This window comes from Protopterus annectens, chromosome 7.part1 (genome assembly GCF_019279795.1).
Source record: "Protopterus annectens isolate FY-2018-M chromosome 7.part1, PAN1.0, whole genome shotgun sequence".
Classification (NCBI taxonomy): domain Eukaryota; kingdom Metazoa; phylum Chordata; order Ceratodontiformes; family Protopteridae; genus Protopterus; species Protopterus annectens.
Window position 1 is genome coordinate 226,856,137 of NC_056740.1, and position 13,730 is coordinate 226,869,866.

The 13,730-nt window shown below is 42.8% G+C and overlaps 1 protein-coding gene across 1 annotated transcript in view; it reads right to left on the bottom strand.

The window, feature by feature from the left end:
- Positions 1 to 13,730, bottom strand: part of PLEKHO2 (pleckstrin homology domain containing O2) — a 1,330,687-nt gene that overhangs the window by 1,000,867 nt on the left and 316,090 nt on the right. The window lies entirely within an intron of this gene.

The window sequence follows — 13,730 nt, forward strand, 5'->3', positions numbered from 1 at the left end:
TGAAGATTGACAACATCAGATGAATAAACATTTACAACAAATAATAGGGCAGTATATAGCTGTTAAACATGTACAGATGTCAAAACTGAAGTGAATATTTACATAGAAAATAGTCCATGCTTGTAAAAAATAGAACATAATGACCAGACGAAATCAATTAATCATCTAGTGATGAAGCAACATCCATCTCTATGAGTCTTCAGTGGGAAGTGAATGAAACAGTATTGACAAATTGTTAAGAGAAGAAAAGAAAAATTGAAAAGGAAGATGCAAAGACTGAAACACTAAGGCTGAAATATAGAAACAGGTGTTAACTGTTACATGCAGTCATTGATATTAAGGAGATCAAACATGGTCACAAAAGCACTCGCCTGCATTGTCTTTAGTGATATGCTTTTTATAAATAGCCAAGCATTCTTCAGACAACTCCATCACAATAACCTGTTGAATGGTATTTGGGCAGCTTTTTTCTTGAATACTTTAATATTCCATAAAAATCAATCTCAGAGGACTGAAACACTGTGCTAATGAAATCCTCTGAATAAAGAGATGTATGTTTTTACTTTTTTTTCTTTTTTTCTTTCTTTCTTTTTTTTTTTTTGCTGGTGTTGGCAAACCATTCAGATCTTCATCTCCTTCATGAGGTAAAGAATCTCCACGGACAAGTATTAAGCCACTGTTCTCTTTGGCGGAGCTTACAGTAGCCAGCCATGACTGAACTTACAGACATTAGGATATCATGAAGGACAAATTCTAAGAGCAATTTAGAGGTCTGTCTAGTCTATATACCTATGTAGTGTGTTTTAATATTAAGCACCGTTAGCAAAAGTTACTAGTCTCTATGATACTTTTCTCCTGAAGATATCTAATAAGCTAATTATAAAGCAATAAATATATTTCCAACAGAATCTACCCAAGACATTAGTTAGTAATAAAAGACAACTTAAACTAATTAGTTCCATATTTTGTCCAAGCAACTTCAAATTATATATTACAGCCATTCAGTCATCCATCACTCCATTTCTAAATTACGTTCCCTGGTAAGATTTGAGATGGAAGCAAGATGAGTGGGACAAACCAGACCTCTCTATCTCCAACAACACTTCTAGCTCATCCTAGCCATCCTCAGGTGTTGTCATGTTAGCTGAGAGATATAATCTCTCCATCATATACTGAGTCTGCCCTGGGCCTCTTCCCAGTTGGTTTTAACTGGTTTATATCCTGTAGGAGGCAACCAGGAGCATCCTTACCAAGTGCTCATATCACCACAATTGGCTCGTCTTGATCTGGTGGATCTGTGGCTCTACTCAAAAGTTCTTCCAGATTACCCGGTGACTCACTGTATTGTGAAGGGTATTTGCCCAGCAATCCTGGAGAGCAACCTCATTGCTGCAACTACTATCAATGATCTTCTCCTTTTAGTCACTACCCAAAGCTCATCATCATAGGTAACAATAAGGGCAAAGCCTTGTCAGTAAAATGACAGCTGCATCCTAGGACTCTGCTCCTACTTTACCAGCATGGTCTGTAGTATTACTGCTGCTGCCAATGTACTCATTCACTGGACCATTTCCTGATTTCCCTCCACCTTTGTCCATAGACAAAATATATATAATTAATGCAGGCTTGGGGTTGACTATGTTCAGCTGTATTTTCATCGTACTATGTCCCATTACACTGATATGTGCTTTAATGACACCTTCCCTAGATATGATTCTGTGGAATACCCAGCTAATGCTCTGTGGTAGAGATTATAGATTCAGTACCATGCTGACATAACCTCTTTCCCTTATAATTATGTGTTCTTCTCACCTGAAATAAAACCCTATATCATCAGTGCGTATGTGCCAAGATGGAATTGGCACTGTCTAACTAAATATATGGAGTCATCAAGCATTTTAGATTTTAGAAGCTATGTGATATGCTGCTAATCATTCCAGCTCATGCTGCTAATCCTCATCATCCCAGCTCATTCTTCTCAGCTGACCTTGAATGCTACCCTCTCTCTGCTTACCCTTTTACTCTTGGTTTAAAAATTCCCATCTTCAGTCTCCTACCTGGTTCAGAAATAAACATAACACACACATAACCACAATGCAGGTAAGTAAATAGTTGTTTTACATTGTTTGGTATCCATTCTGCTGAAATGATACATATCCCAGATGTGTCCACTCAATGACCCCTTACATCTGAACAGCTTCAGGAACTGCCCTTGCCAATGCAATGATATGAATCATAGTAATATCAAATTCATGGGTTCATAGCCATTGATGTATATCTGTTGATTTTTTTTTTTAATTTGTTCTGCTGTGAATCTACTTTGCATGTCTAATTGTGAACATTATTGTGGTAACTGCATATCAATAGGATTATCTTTTGCTTCTGCTACTGTTTAACAAGTTTACTATTCTGCCAGGAAAATTACTGCAACTTTTTTCTTTCTTTTTTTTTCTGTACTTACTTTGTCTTTTTTATATTGATATATGGAGCATTTCTCCCTCGGCTTCTCCTGAAAAGGAGTTGCTTTTGGTGACCTAGTCGGATTAGCCTGGTAAACAAATGTAAACAAAATAATAAATAATTCACCCAGCTCCATCCTGCTCAATCTGTATCTCCTCAAGTTTAGTCATCCTGTCTGCTTATTGTCCTTTTTCACCTTTGTTCTATACCATCTGTCAGCATATCTGCTACACTTCCATGATGCATTTGTTTTACTCTTATGAAAATAACCACATACACACCCAATAAGGGCAGATAAAGGAAGAAAAATGATCTATGTTGTAGTCTGCATGAAACTTGGCAGAGATCAACTTTGCTGTCCATATGTATGTATACAGAAATGACACTTCTCCTCCTATGGCAAAAATTGAGAAAATTCCTTCAAATGCACAAAAGTCTTGGCATCAGAAGCACATTTGTGCTGACTGCCAATGTGCAACATCAAGAAATCCTGACATTAGATTCCATGTCTCATAATAGGCATGAAGTTATGTGTACACTGTCGATACACTACTGGGAATGTTTTGCTCCCCTGATAATTTCATGTTGTTTACTATTGTTCATTTTTCTGTCTTACATGGTATTCGAACAATCCCTTGAAATGTGTGTTTTCTGGCTCTTTCATTATAAGTTCTTCTGTGGCTTCACTTGATAATGTACTACTCAAAAGAGTATCTGTTAGGCAGGCAGGGGATCAAATCCACATAAGTCTACCTTACAGCAGTATATTTCTGTTTCAAGTACTAATTACTTGTAATACATATATGAAATAAGGCTAAATATAAAATATGTGTAATTAACGGTTTGGTAGTGATATGTACACTGTTCATACAGTAGAGGGAGGGTTTTGATTCCCTGATTGTTGTATGGTCTTTGCCAATAATCATTCTTACACAGTGTTCCAATATTTCTTTTGAATGGGTGTTTTCCGATGCCACCACTATAACTCTTCTGTTGCTGCCACTGATAATGCACTGATCGAGAGTACATCTCTAAGGCAGATAGGAGTTCAAATACATGGAGGTCTACTTTGTAGTAGTATATTAAGCAATTCATATCACACACTAATAACATACCACAAAACATGATGTAAGATAAAAAGAAATCATGTATGTGACAAATTCCATGGTTCAGTATACTAGTGCTTTAATGTATAAATTGTTAATACACTTAAAGAATTATTTTAATCCCTTGATGGTTTGCATGCTGTTCTCCAATGTTCATTTTTCATTTTTAACAGTATTTTAACATTTTCCTGAAATATGTGTCTGCAGATCCTTTCAGTTTAAATTATTCTGTGGCATCACTTGATAATACATTGCTCTAATAGTACGAAAGGCAGGAGTTTGAACTAACTTTGGTGTCTTGCTCTCATGTGCCTTGCTCTCATGAATGGTGATTTTAAATCACCTTTGCTGTGAGTGCTTTGATGGCATGTCTTGCTAACTGGTGTGCAGAATATCAGTGATATAGTTAGGGGTTCACTTTCACTTATGTTTATTTGTCCTTTCTTGCTTTCAGGCATTAATTTCCCCTGAAAGTAAACATCCTTATCATCAATGTGTAAATTATACATTTTAGTTTGCACTTTGTATCCTATGTTATTTTTGTAATATTATGTCATTGTTAAGCTAGAATTTTGGGAGGTATCAGTTCCTATCTCATTTCCACCCTGTTCATTCTGTAACATAAATATCTTCTGCTGTACCTACTGCTTGTTTCCTCTTTTCATCTCTGTTTATCCTACACTGCCATTACCAACCTATGGTATGGTCAAAAAATAGGCACACCACACACATTCCAAGAATGTGCATATAATTCAAAATCATTTTCTGCACTCTGAACAACATCTGGCAATAAGCAATGTCAATGGCCAGATAGGATCATACAGAAATTACACTTTGCATCTTTTGACAGAAATGATGAAAAACCTCAGCATCTGCTAGTCCTCCATGGAAATGAGCTAAGCCTTCATGCAGAACCCAGTCTGAAATAAAATACTGCAATTATTTAATCTCCGAATCACCTAGAGCCATATTTTCCGTCGAGTGGCTAGCCTTGCCATGGCACGCAGTCTGATCTGTGTTCTCCTATCTTAAGGATACTGAGCACCACAGTAGATGCCCAAAGGCATTGATCTGTACAACTCTTTCCCCTATCGAGCACCATGTAGAGTCTGTGCTGCTGCCCACAGCTCCATTCATTGGTGAGTTTGAGACGGAAACACTCAGCATGTTTTTTGGACATGGGAGGAACCCCACAGAGACACAGGGAGAACATCCAAACTCCAAAAAGGCATTGGTCGGAGGTCAGGATTGAAACTTGTACCTTGTGCATAGGAGGTGAAGACCTTAACCATTATGCCAACTGGTCTAGACTTCTATCTGGCAACTGGCTTAATGGTAGCCAACACATGGTTCAGAAAGAGAGACAGTCACAAGATCACATACAAGAGTAGCCAATATGCAACTCAGGTAGACTTCCTCCTAGTAAGGAAAAGGCACTGGGGTAGAATCCATGATTGCAAAGTCATCTCCAGTGAAACAGTGGGCCCACAGCATACACCACTAGTTGCCACACTCAGCTACAAACAGTGGTCAGAGAAGGCTTTAAGGTCAACAGAGACCAGGCTGAATTTCCTGGAAGTTAATTGGAGAGAAAGTACAGCAGTTCAAGGAATTACTCGGGGCTCTAGTACCCCAAGAAGAGGAGGAAATAGGTGGAGTTGAACAAGAATGGCAGTGCCTAAGAACAGCATGTGTTAGGACTACAGAAAAGAAATGTGGCCAAACCAGGTATGGAAATAAGGTACATAAGGAAAGCTGGTAGTGGAATGCAAACATCCAGGAAGTCATCAAAAAAAAAAGAAATAGTGCAGGAAGAAGTGGGAGATAGAAAAGAGTGACCAAGCTAGGAAGGACTACTGGTTTGTTAACAAAGAAGCTAAGAAAGAAGTTGCAGTAGCAAAGAATAGGGCATTGGAGGCACTCTACCAACTTCTGGAAAGTGATTCAATAAGTGGCACAAAGAAACTATATCAGGTTGCAAGGCAAAGACAGAAAGATAAAGAAGATAGTCAGATACCCTTCATAAGGGATGCCGGAAACAACCTGCTCACCAGTCCACAGGACATCAAAGGCAGATGGAAGGAGTATTTCCAGCTGCTTCTGAATGAAGAAAACCCCACAGAAGCTGTTCTGCCCCAGAAAGAGCCTACAATGAGAGAAGAAGAGGAGCCCACCCTAGAAGAAGTAAGAACAGCACTAAGGAAGATGAAGTCAGGGAGAGCAGCAGGCTCAGATGAGGTTATAGCAGATATGATAAAGATGCTGGAAGAGATTGGGGAGAAATGGCTCCTGAGGGTACTCATAGCAATGTGGAGAGAAAGGCGTATTCCAGATGACTGAAGAATAAGCATATTCATGCCAGTCTACAAGAACAAAGGGGACATCCACAACTGTAGTCAGTACAGAGGCATCAAACTCCTGTCACATTGCATGAATGTTCTGGAGAGGATGATTGATAAATGGATACGCAGACTAGTAGAATGTAACATGGGAGATGAGCAGTTTGGATTCAGATCTGGATGCAGCACAATTGACCCGATGTTTGCAGGGAGACAGATACTTGAGAAGAAGCTAGAGATGAAGAGAGAGTTCAACTGGGCATTCCTAGACTTGGAGAAAGCATATGACAAGATTCCAAGAAAGTTGATCTGGGCGGTACTGTGGTGGTTTCAAATCACAGAAACATTGGTAGAATTGGTGCAGGCTATGTACAAGGATCCAGTGACTCAAGTATGAACAGTGTTTGGCCTCACAGAGGGGATACCAGTGGGAGTGAGTGTACACCAGGATTCAGCTCTGAGCCCACTGCTGTTCATACTGGTGATGGAGTACATTAGCAAACAGGTCGGAGGGACATATCAAAGTTACTGTATGCAGACAATGTGGAATTACAGGTAGACTGAGCAAGAACTTCAGCAAAGGAGAGGAGAATGGAATGCAAAACTAAAGGCACACGGGATGAAATTAAGCACAGATAAGACAGTGGTAATGGCAGAAAATTGAGGAAATCAAAAGAAGCTGAGAATAGAGATAAAAGGGAAGATAGTGGAACAGGTAAACAGCTTCAAGTATCTGGGAGGGGTGGTTGAGGAAAAGGGAAGTCTGAATAAAGAGGTCAAAGCTAGAATCACAGGGGCTGTAGCCAACTGGCGTAGAACGTCAAGAGTAGTCTGTGACAGAAGAATGCCAAAGAAGCTGAAAAGTAATGTGTACAAGACAGTGGTGCAACCAGTGCTACTGTATGGTACAGAAAACTGGGCAGTAAAGGCAGAACAGTTGATGAAGCTAGAGGTGATAGAAATGAAGAGCCTGAGAAGGGTGGTAGGATGCACATTGTGGGACAGATGAAGAAATGAGGACATAAGAGCAGAAGCCAAAGTAGCTCCAATTGCAGAAAAGGTCAAAAAGAACAGATTACGGTGGTTTGGACACATGCAGAAATGCAGAAGGCAATCTGATGAGGGAGATTTGGGACAGACAGGAAGAAGGTAAGAGGAAGTGAGGACGTCCATCAAAGAGGTGGATAGAGCATGTGAAAGAGAATCTGTGACAGTTAGGTATGAATGTTCAAGAAGGCAGGAGTGTGACACTGAATCGAGAGTTTTGGCGACAGTTAACATGATACCCCGACCCCATGTAGAAAAATGGGAAAAGAGGGAGCTGATGATGATGATTATTTGATCTCATTCAATGGTTTATTGCAATCATACAGTCATTCTTATTGCATGACTGCAATGGCTGGAGGTTTCAAATTTCCTGAGGATTGTATGTTGTACAAATTTCTTGTCTGCAGTCTGCACATGTGCTGCATTTACATGATATTTGTTCTATAAACCCTGCAACACTTAATTACGGCATTGGCATTACTTGCTAATGCACTGCTATGAAAACATTCAGTTGTATATCTTTTGTTTTTCTTTTGGCCACCTGTCTGTGCAAGTGTTACATTTCCATTATATGTGTGTGTTTTTATGACCCCTTTAATTATAACTATTGCAGTGGCTACACTTGCTAAAGCCCTGCAATAAAACATTCTGTGGGATAGTCGAAGGTTTTATTCCCATAAGCGCTTTTGTTTTTTAGCTGTCTATCTGCACATGTGCTACACTTCCATGATCTCTGTGTTTTATGCCTGTATTTACTCCAGCTGCTGCAGTGTTGGCAGTGAACAAGAAGTGTTGCCAGTGAACAAGAACTGTCACAGATCTTCTTTCACGCGCTCTATCCACCTCTTTGCTGGATGTCCTCACTTCCTCTTACCTTTTTCCCGTCTGTCCCAAATCTTCCTTACCAGACTGTCTTCTTGCTCAAAGTCTTCAATTGGCTTGAGGCTAAGAGGTATCTCATCATATAACAGGCCCATTCCCCAGATCTTGTTTTGCTGCAAGTGCACACACCCACACACACACATACACATACACACACACACACACACACACACACACACACACACACACACACACACACACACACACACACACACTGAGAAGAACAACCCCAACAGAAAGGACTACTGACACCTAGAGACTATACCTCCAAGTCCTCAAGGAGGGGGTAGGAGGGGGTGTTAGTAAGAATGTAAAGCGAGCTGGACTACATACATCTAACATTATGGTGAGTACATAACTTCTTGATGTTATGTAGTCCAATCTCGCCTTCATTCTAACCCCTGGGGCAGCATCCCTAGCACCTTGACCTTGGGTGGCTCAGTAAAAAATACTCTTGAGCACTGTGGAACCAAAGGAAGATCTACCTCTAAAGACCAGATCTAATTTGTAGTGACTAATAAGTATGAGGCGAAGCCCATGTGGCTGCAGCACAAATATCATCCATAGAAATCCTAGCCTGAAATGCAGTAGAGGTAGCCACAGATTGTGTAGAATGAGCCTTCACTTTAAAGGGTAATTCTTTGCCACTGGAACCATAAATAAATGAGATGCAATTGGAAATTCAGCGAGACAAAGTTACTTTAGAAACAGGAACCCCAAGTCTAGTGTCTGAAAACGAGACAAACAGTTGATCTGATTTCCTGAATTCTTTTGTCCTATGTAAACAAAAATGCAATTGTCTATGAATGTCTAGCTGATGAAACTTAAATTCTGCCTTGTTAGAAAATTCAGGAAAAAACACAGGCAACTCAATGGATTGGTTGATATTGACAACAGAAGCAACCTTTGGAATAAGGAAGGACTGGTTCTTAAGGAGACCCTGTCTTTGTGAAACACCAAATACGGTGGCTTAATCGATAAAGCTTGGAGCTCGGAGACCCACCTAGCTGAAGTTATCGCTACCAAGAATATTGTCTTCCATGACAAGAATTTAAGGTCACACATAGCTGCGGGCTCAAAGGGAGTCAAGGTGAGCTTCTGTAATACAAAACTGAGGTCCCATGGCATTACTAGATCAAAGACTGGAGGTCGGAGTAACATTGTCCCTTTCAGAAAAGCCCTACAAAGCCTATGAGCCATAAGGGTGGGCTTATTAACAACGTGAAAGGTAGAAATCACTTCCAGTTGCACTTTAATGGTTGCTGCAGCTGATCTCTGACTGAACAGTTGAGAAATAAATTCTAATATTGCTGAAATAAGCACTGTATAAGGATCAATATGTCTTTCACGGGTCCAAATGGAGAATCTCTTCCACTTACTGGAATCAATCTTCCTGGTAGAAGGCTTGTGGGAAGAAGGCAGAATGTGGACCACTTCCGGGGAAAAATCATGAAGCCTGACTAGGGATGGAACTGGAGCAGCCAAGCTGTCAACTTGAGCATCTGAATGGAGGGATGGAACTGTCCTGACATATGAGTCAGTAGATCTGGATCTGGGTCCAGAATCCAGGGATCGTCCATTAGATAGGGTTAAAGGAAGGGAAACCAAATCTGACAAGGCCAGTGTGGGGCAATCAGGATCATCTTGTGTCCCAAAGACTGTGCTTTCTGAATGACCTTTGATATCAGAGGAAATGGTGGAAAGGCACAGAGAAGACCGGAGGGCCAATTGTGAACCAGAGCGTTCCTGGGTGTCTCCCCCTCCGGGGGGATAAGGGTGAAGTAGATGCTACATTTGGCATTGAGGGGGCTGGCACATAGATCGCAGCAAGGCTGACCCCATCTGCGGAATATCTTCTCCGCAACATATTTGTTCAGGGACAACTCCTGAGGCATTAGGATAGCTCTGCTCAGCCTGTTGGCAATCACGTTGGACTTCCTTGGTATACGCATTGCAACTAGAAAGTGTTGCGAAGACACCACCCACTGCCAAACTCGAAGTGCCTCTCTGCAAAGGGGATATGATTTAGTTCCTCTCTGCTTGTTCAGATACCATACCACTGACATGTTGTCTGAGTGGATTGCAACTGTCCCTAGAGGGAGAAAGTTCTGAACACTTGGAATCCCTGACATCTCAAGTGAGCCGTTACTACTGCCATGCATTTGGTGAACACCCTGGGGGCTGTGGTGAGACCAAAGGGCAGAGCGTGAAACTGAAAATGACTGGCTCCCAGCCAGAAGTGTAGATGACTTCTCGATGCCCTGACCATCTTGATATGGTAGTAAGCATCTTTGAGGTCGATGGAGCACATCCACACATCTTTCCCTAACAAAGGGAGTATTGACTGTAAGGTGACCATGTGGAACTTGAACCTTTGAACATGTAGGTTCAATCAGCTGAGATCCAAGATGGTTCTCAGGTCCCCTTGTTCTTTTTGGCACCAAAAAGAATCTGGAGTAAGTCCCTAATCTTACTTGGTCTGTGGGGACAGGCTGGATGGTTCTCTTTGAAAGCAACTTTTTTATTTCTTAAAGTTGCAGAATCCTTGTGACTGGGTGGAATGTCTGGAATTCTCTTGGTTGGCGGGGGAGGAGAAGAAAAGGGAATATGATAACCTCTAGAAATTATCTTTACTACCCACTTGTCTTCGGTGACATCTTGCCAGGCTTCTGGGAATAAAGAAATGCGACCCCCAAAAAGCTCCAGAGACACACAGTCGGGCCTCCTTTCAGGAGCGCTGGTAGGAAGAACCATGAATCACGGTCCCCCTGGTTACGCGGGCCTCCTCTGCTTCTAGGGTGGCGTCTACCTGAATTTCCACCCCCCCCCCGCCTCTGGAGGGGGAATCACTTTGTGCATCCTGAAAAAACCTCTGCGACTTCCTGAACCACATTTTCCCACCCTTCTGGCCCTTGGGGTAAGGTCTAGAAGGCATGGAAAAATGGACTCCCATGGCAGACAGGGTTTTTCCCTCCTGCTTATAGCTAGTGAGAGTGTCCTTCACCTTGGTTCTGAATAACGATGAACCATTGAATGGGGCATTGGTGAATGTAGACTTGAAGGCCTCTGAAAAATTACACAGGTGCATCCAGGAGCGTCTCCTAAGAGCGACTCTGGAACCTGCTGCCCTGCTTGCTCCATTGGCTGTGTATGAGATCAGCCACATGGAGGAGTTGGTAAGGGAATTTAGGGTAGACATCTGTGCATTGACCTTCTGTGCCACGGCATCAGAAATGTTACCCTGTAGAGAATCTCCTAGCTCTTTTAGGAGGTCTCTCTGGAGCCTTGTAAAATGCATCAAGTAGTTCAGCGACCGCAGAGTAAAGGCCACTGAGGTAAACACATGCTTCCCATACCTGTCCATGGCCCGGGACTCCTTGTTAGGTGGATGGACGGCAGATGAACTCCTTGTTAGGTGGATGGACGGCAGATGAAGTTTCAGCAAGTTCCTTCTTGGTGGCTGCTGCCACCACCATGGCATCTACTGGAACGCCTTTTGTCAGATATTCCTTGTCTGTGGAAGTGGACAAAAAACTTATAGGGTCTCCTAGGGACTGGTTCCACAGTGTCAGGAGTTTCCCACACCTTTCGACAGACGAGATCTAGTAGCTCATCGAAAGGGGGAGACAACCAGGAGGTGGAAGTTTGAGACCCGAAAGCCTTCAGGAACACCGACTCCTCGTCAGAAGGGGATTTGGAGGGCCAGCCACCTCTCTGCTTCAGGATCTCAAGGATATCTGAAAAAGAGATATCTTTAGAAGATGACTTGGGGGACCCCTCTGACTCCTTGAGGTTGGTGTCTGACGTGAGAGACTCATCCAGGGAGTCAACGTGTTTCCTCTTACACAATCTCTTTCTGACGGGCTCCTCAGGCAAAAACTCCGGGGAGATGTCACAAAGTTGAGGACCACTCATGGAGGTATCCTGAGGCCTTGGGTCTCCGCTGTCCATGGATAGAGGGTGATCTGAAACTGACACCAGTGCCGGGGGGGCAGAGTGTCATTGATATAGGATACAGCTGATGACATGGCCAGCATGCTCCTCATAACCTCGAAGGCTGATCTCCCCCGGCTAAGAAGGCCGACTAACCATAGAGGATAAGGTAGTAGCCCTCGGTGCCGAAGAGATGAGGTCTGAAGCAGATGTTGGGTCCAAGCTCACCTGAGCAGAAGCACAGAGAGAAAGACTCAGAACCGATGAAGATCGATCCTCCCCCTTGGGGCCAACCGGGGAACTGTGGACCCTCGACCCCATGGATGGAATCGATGGGGTCGGAGCAGAAATCAGAACTGTGAGGCCAGGTGAAACTACTGGAACTGACCTAACGGCACCCGACAGAACTGACAACTCCAACTCTGAGGGCCGAAAAAGGCTCGGAGGAGGAACAACAAATGATGAAGGGGCCATGGTATCCGGAGCCGACTGGGTCGAAGCTGAAATCAATTTGGCCAGCACCGATGACTGAAGCAGTTTCTTCACCACTCTATCAACGTCCTCATCAGAAGGGGACCTCGAGGACCCAAAGGATATAGTTGGAGATCTGGAACTCCCTACAGAGGGAGACTGATGTGAAGGAGAACCCAGTCGAACAACTGGAGACCGGCTCTGAACCAAAATATCCGTGACCAGCTACGAAAGGCTGGGAGCCGATACAGACTTAGTCAATACACTACCTTCTGTCAGCACCGAAGCCAATGGAGCCGAAGAAGGAGAAGCTGTTCTAGCAACTTTCCCTGGTGGCTCTGAAGAAATGGACAGAGCTGGAGAACTATTCTTAGCAGTCTTTTTGTCCTTTTTACCTGGAGAGGATATGGCACTGGAAGACTTAGCCAAGTCTTCCTTGAAGGAGTGTTTAAGCAGTCCTTTCAGAATGAGCTTGTTCTTCCTCTCCTGTAGCACGCGTGGACTGAAGGAATGACAAAACAAGCAGGTCTCTTGGAGGTGAATAGCCCTCAAGCAGTACATGCACACGGAGTTCCCATCAATCAAAGACATTTTATTGTTGCATTCAACACACTTTTTAAAGCCCGAAGGCCTGTGTTCCTTAGAATCCTTAGACATGCTGTATAAAGGAGTACACACACAGGGACAAGGTGCAAAACCACACATGCACACAAAAGACCTAACTAAAGCCCGCGTGGGAAACTGGAGCCTCTAACTAAAAATGGCCTAGTAACCGATGGGAACAAAAACTACAGGGAGGACTAGGTCCTCTTAAATGGGCCTAGCCCGGGGGAAACAAAGGCAGGATAATACCACTACCAGACGACAAAACACTAAAAAAGCTAACAAGTAATAGGAAGCACAAAACAAAAAGACCACACGGAAACAATGGGGAGGACTAGGTCCTCTAATTGAAACGGGCCTAGCCTGTGGGAAAAAAGGGAGTGAACGGGATACCAAAAATGGCCAACGAAAAGGCCACACAATCAGCAAAAGAGACACACACAGTAGCTATGAAAATAGCTTTTTATGATCAACAAATAGCCAAAAACTTAGAAAACAGTAAACTTAGCCATGGCCAAAAGCAAGACCATGTCTGAGCGTAACGAGCGGCAAAAAATATCTGGGGAATGGGCCTGTTGCATGATAGGATACCTCTTAGCCACGAGCCAATTGAAGACTTTGAGCTAGAGTATGGCCGAGTCAGAGCCAAGGTTTGGCTCCGAACACAGGGGTAAGAATGAAGGTGAGATTGGACTACATAACATCTGTAGATATACATGTATGTGGACTGAACTGATGGGTCTGCTCACATCAGGGTAACAAAGGACAGTTTCACTCGTAACATTAATTTGTTGACAAGACTGGTGCAGGTGGTGGGTCATGTTACTTTATTGTATTCCCTTCTACTGCATAGCTTTCATAAATTCTTCAAAACTCATGTATGGTCATA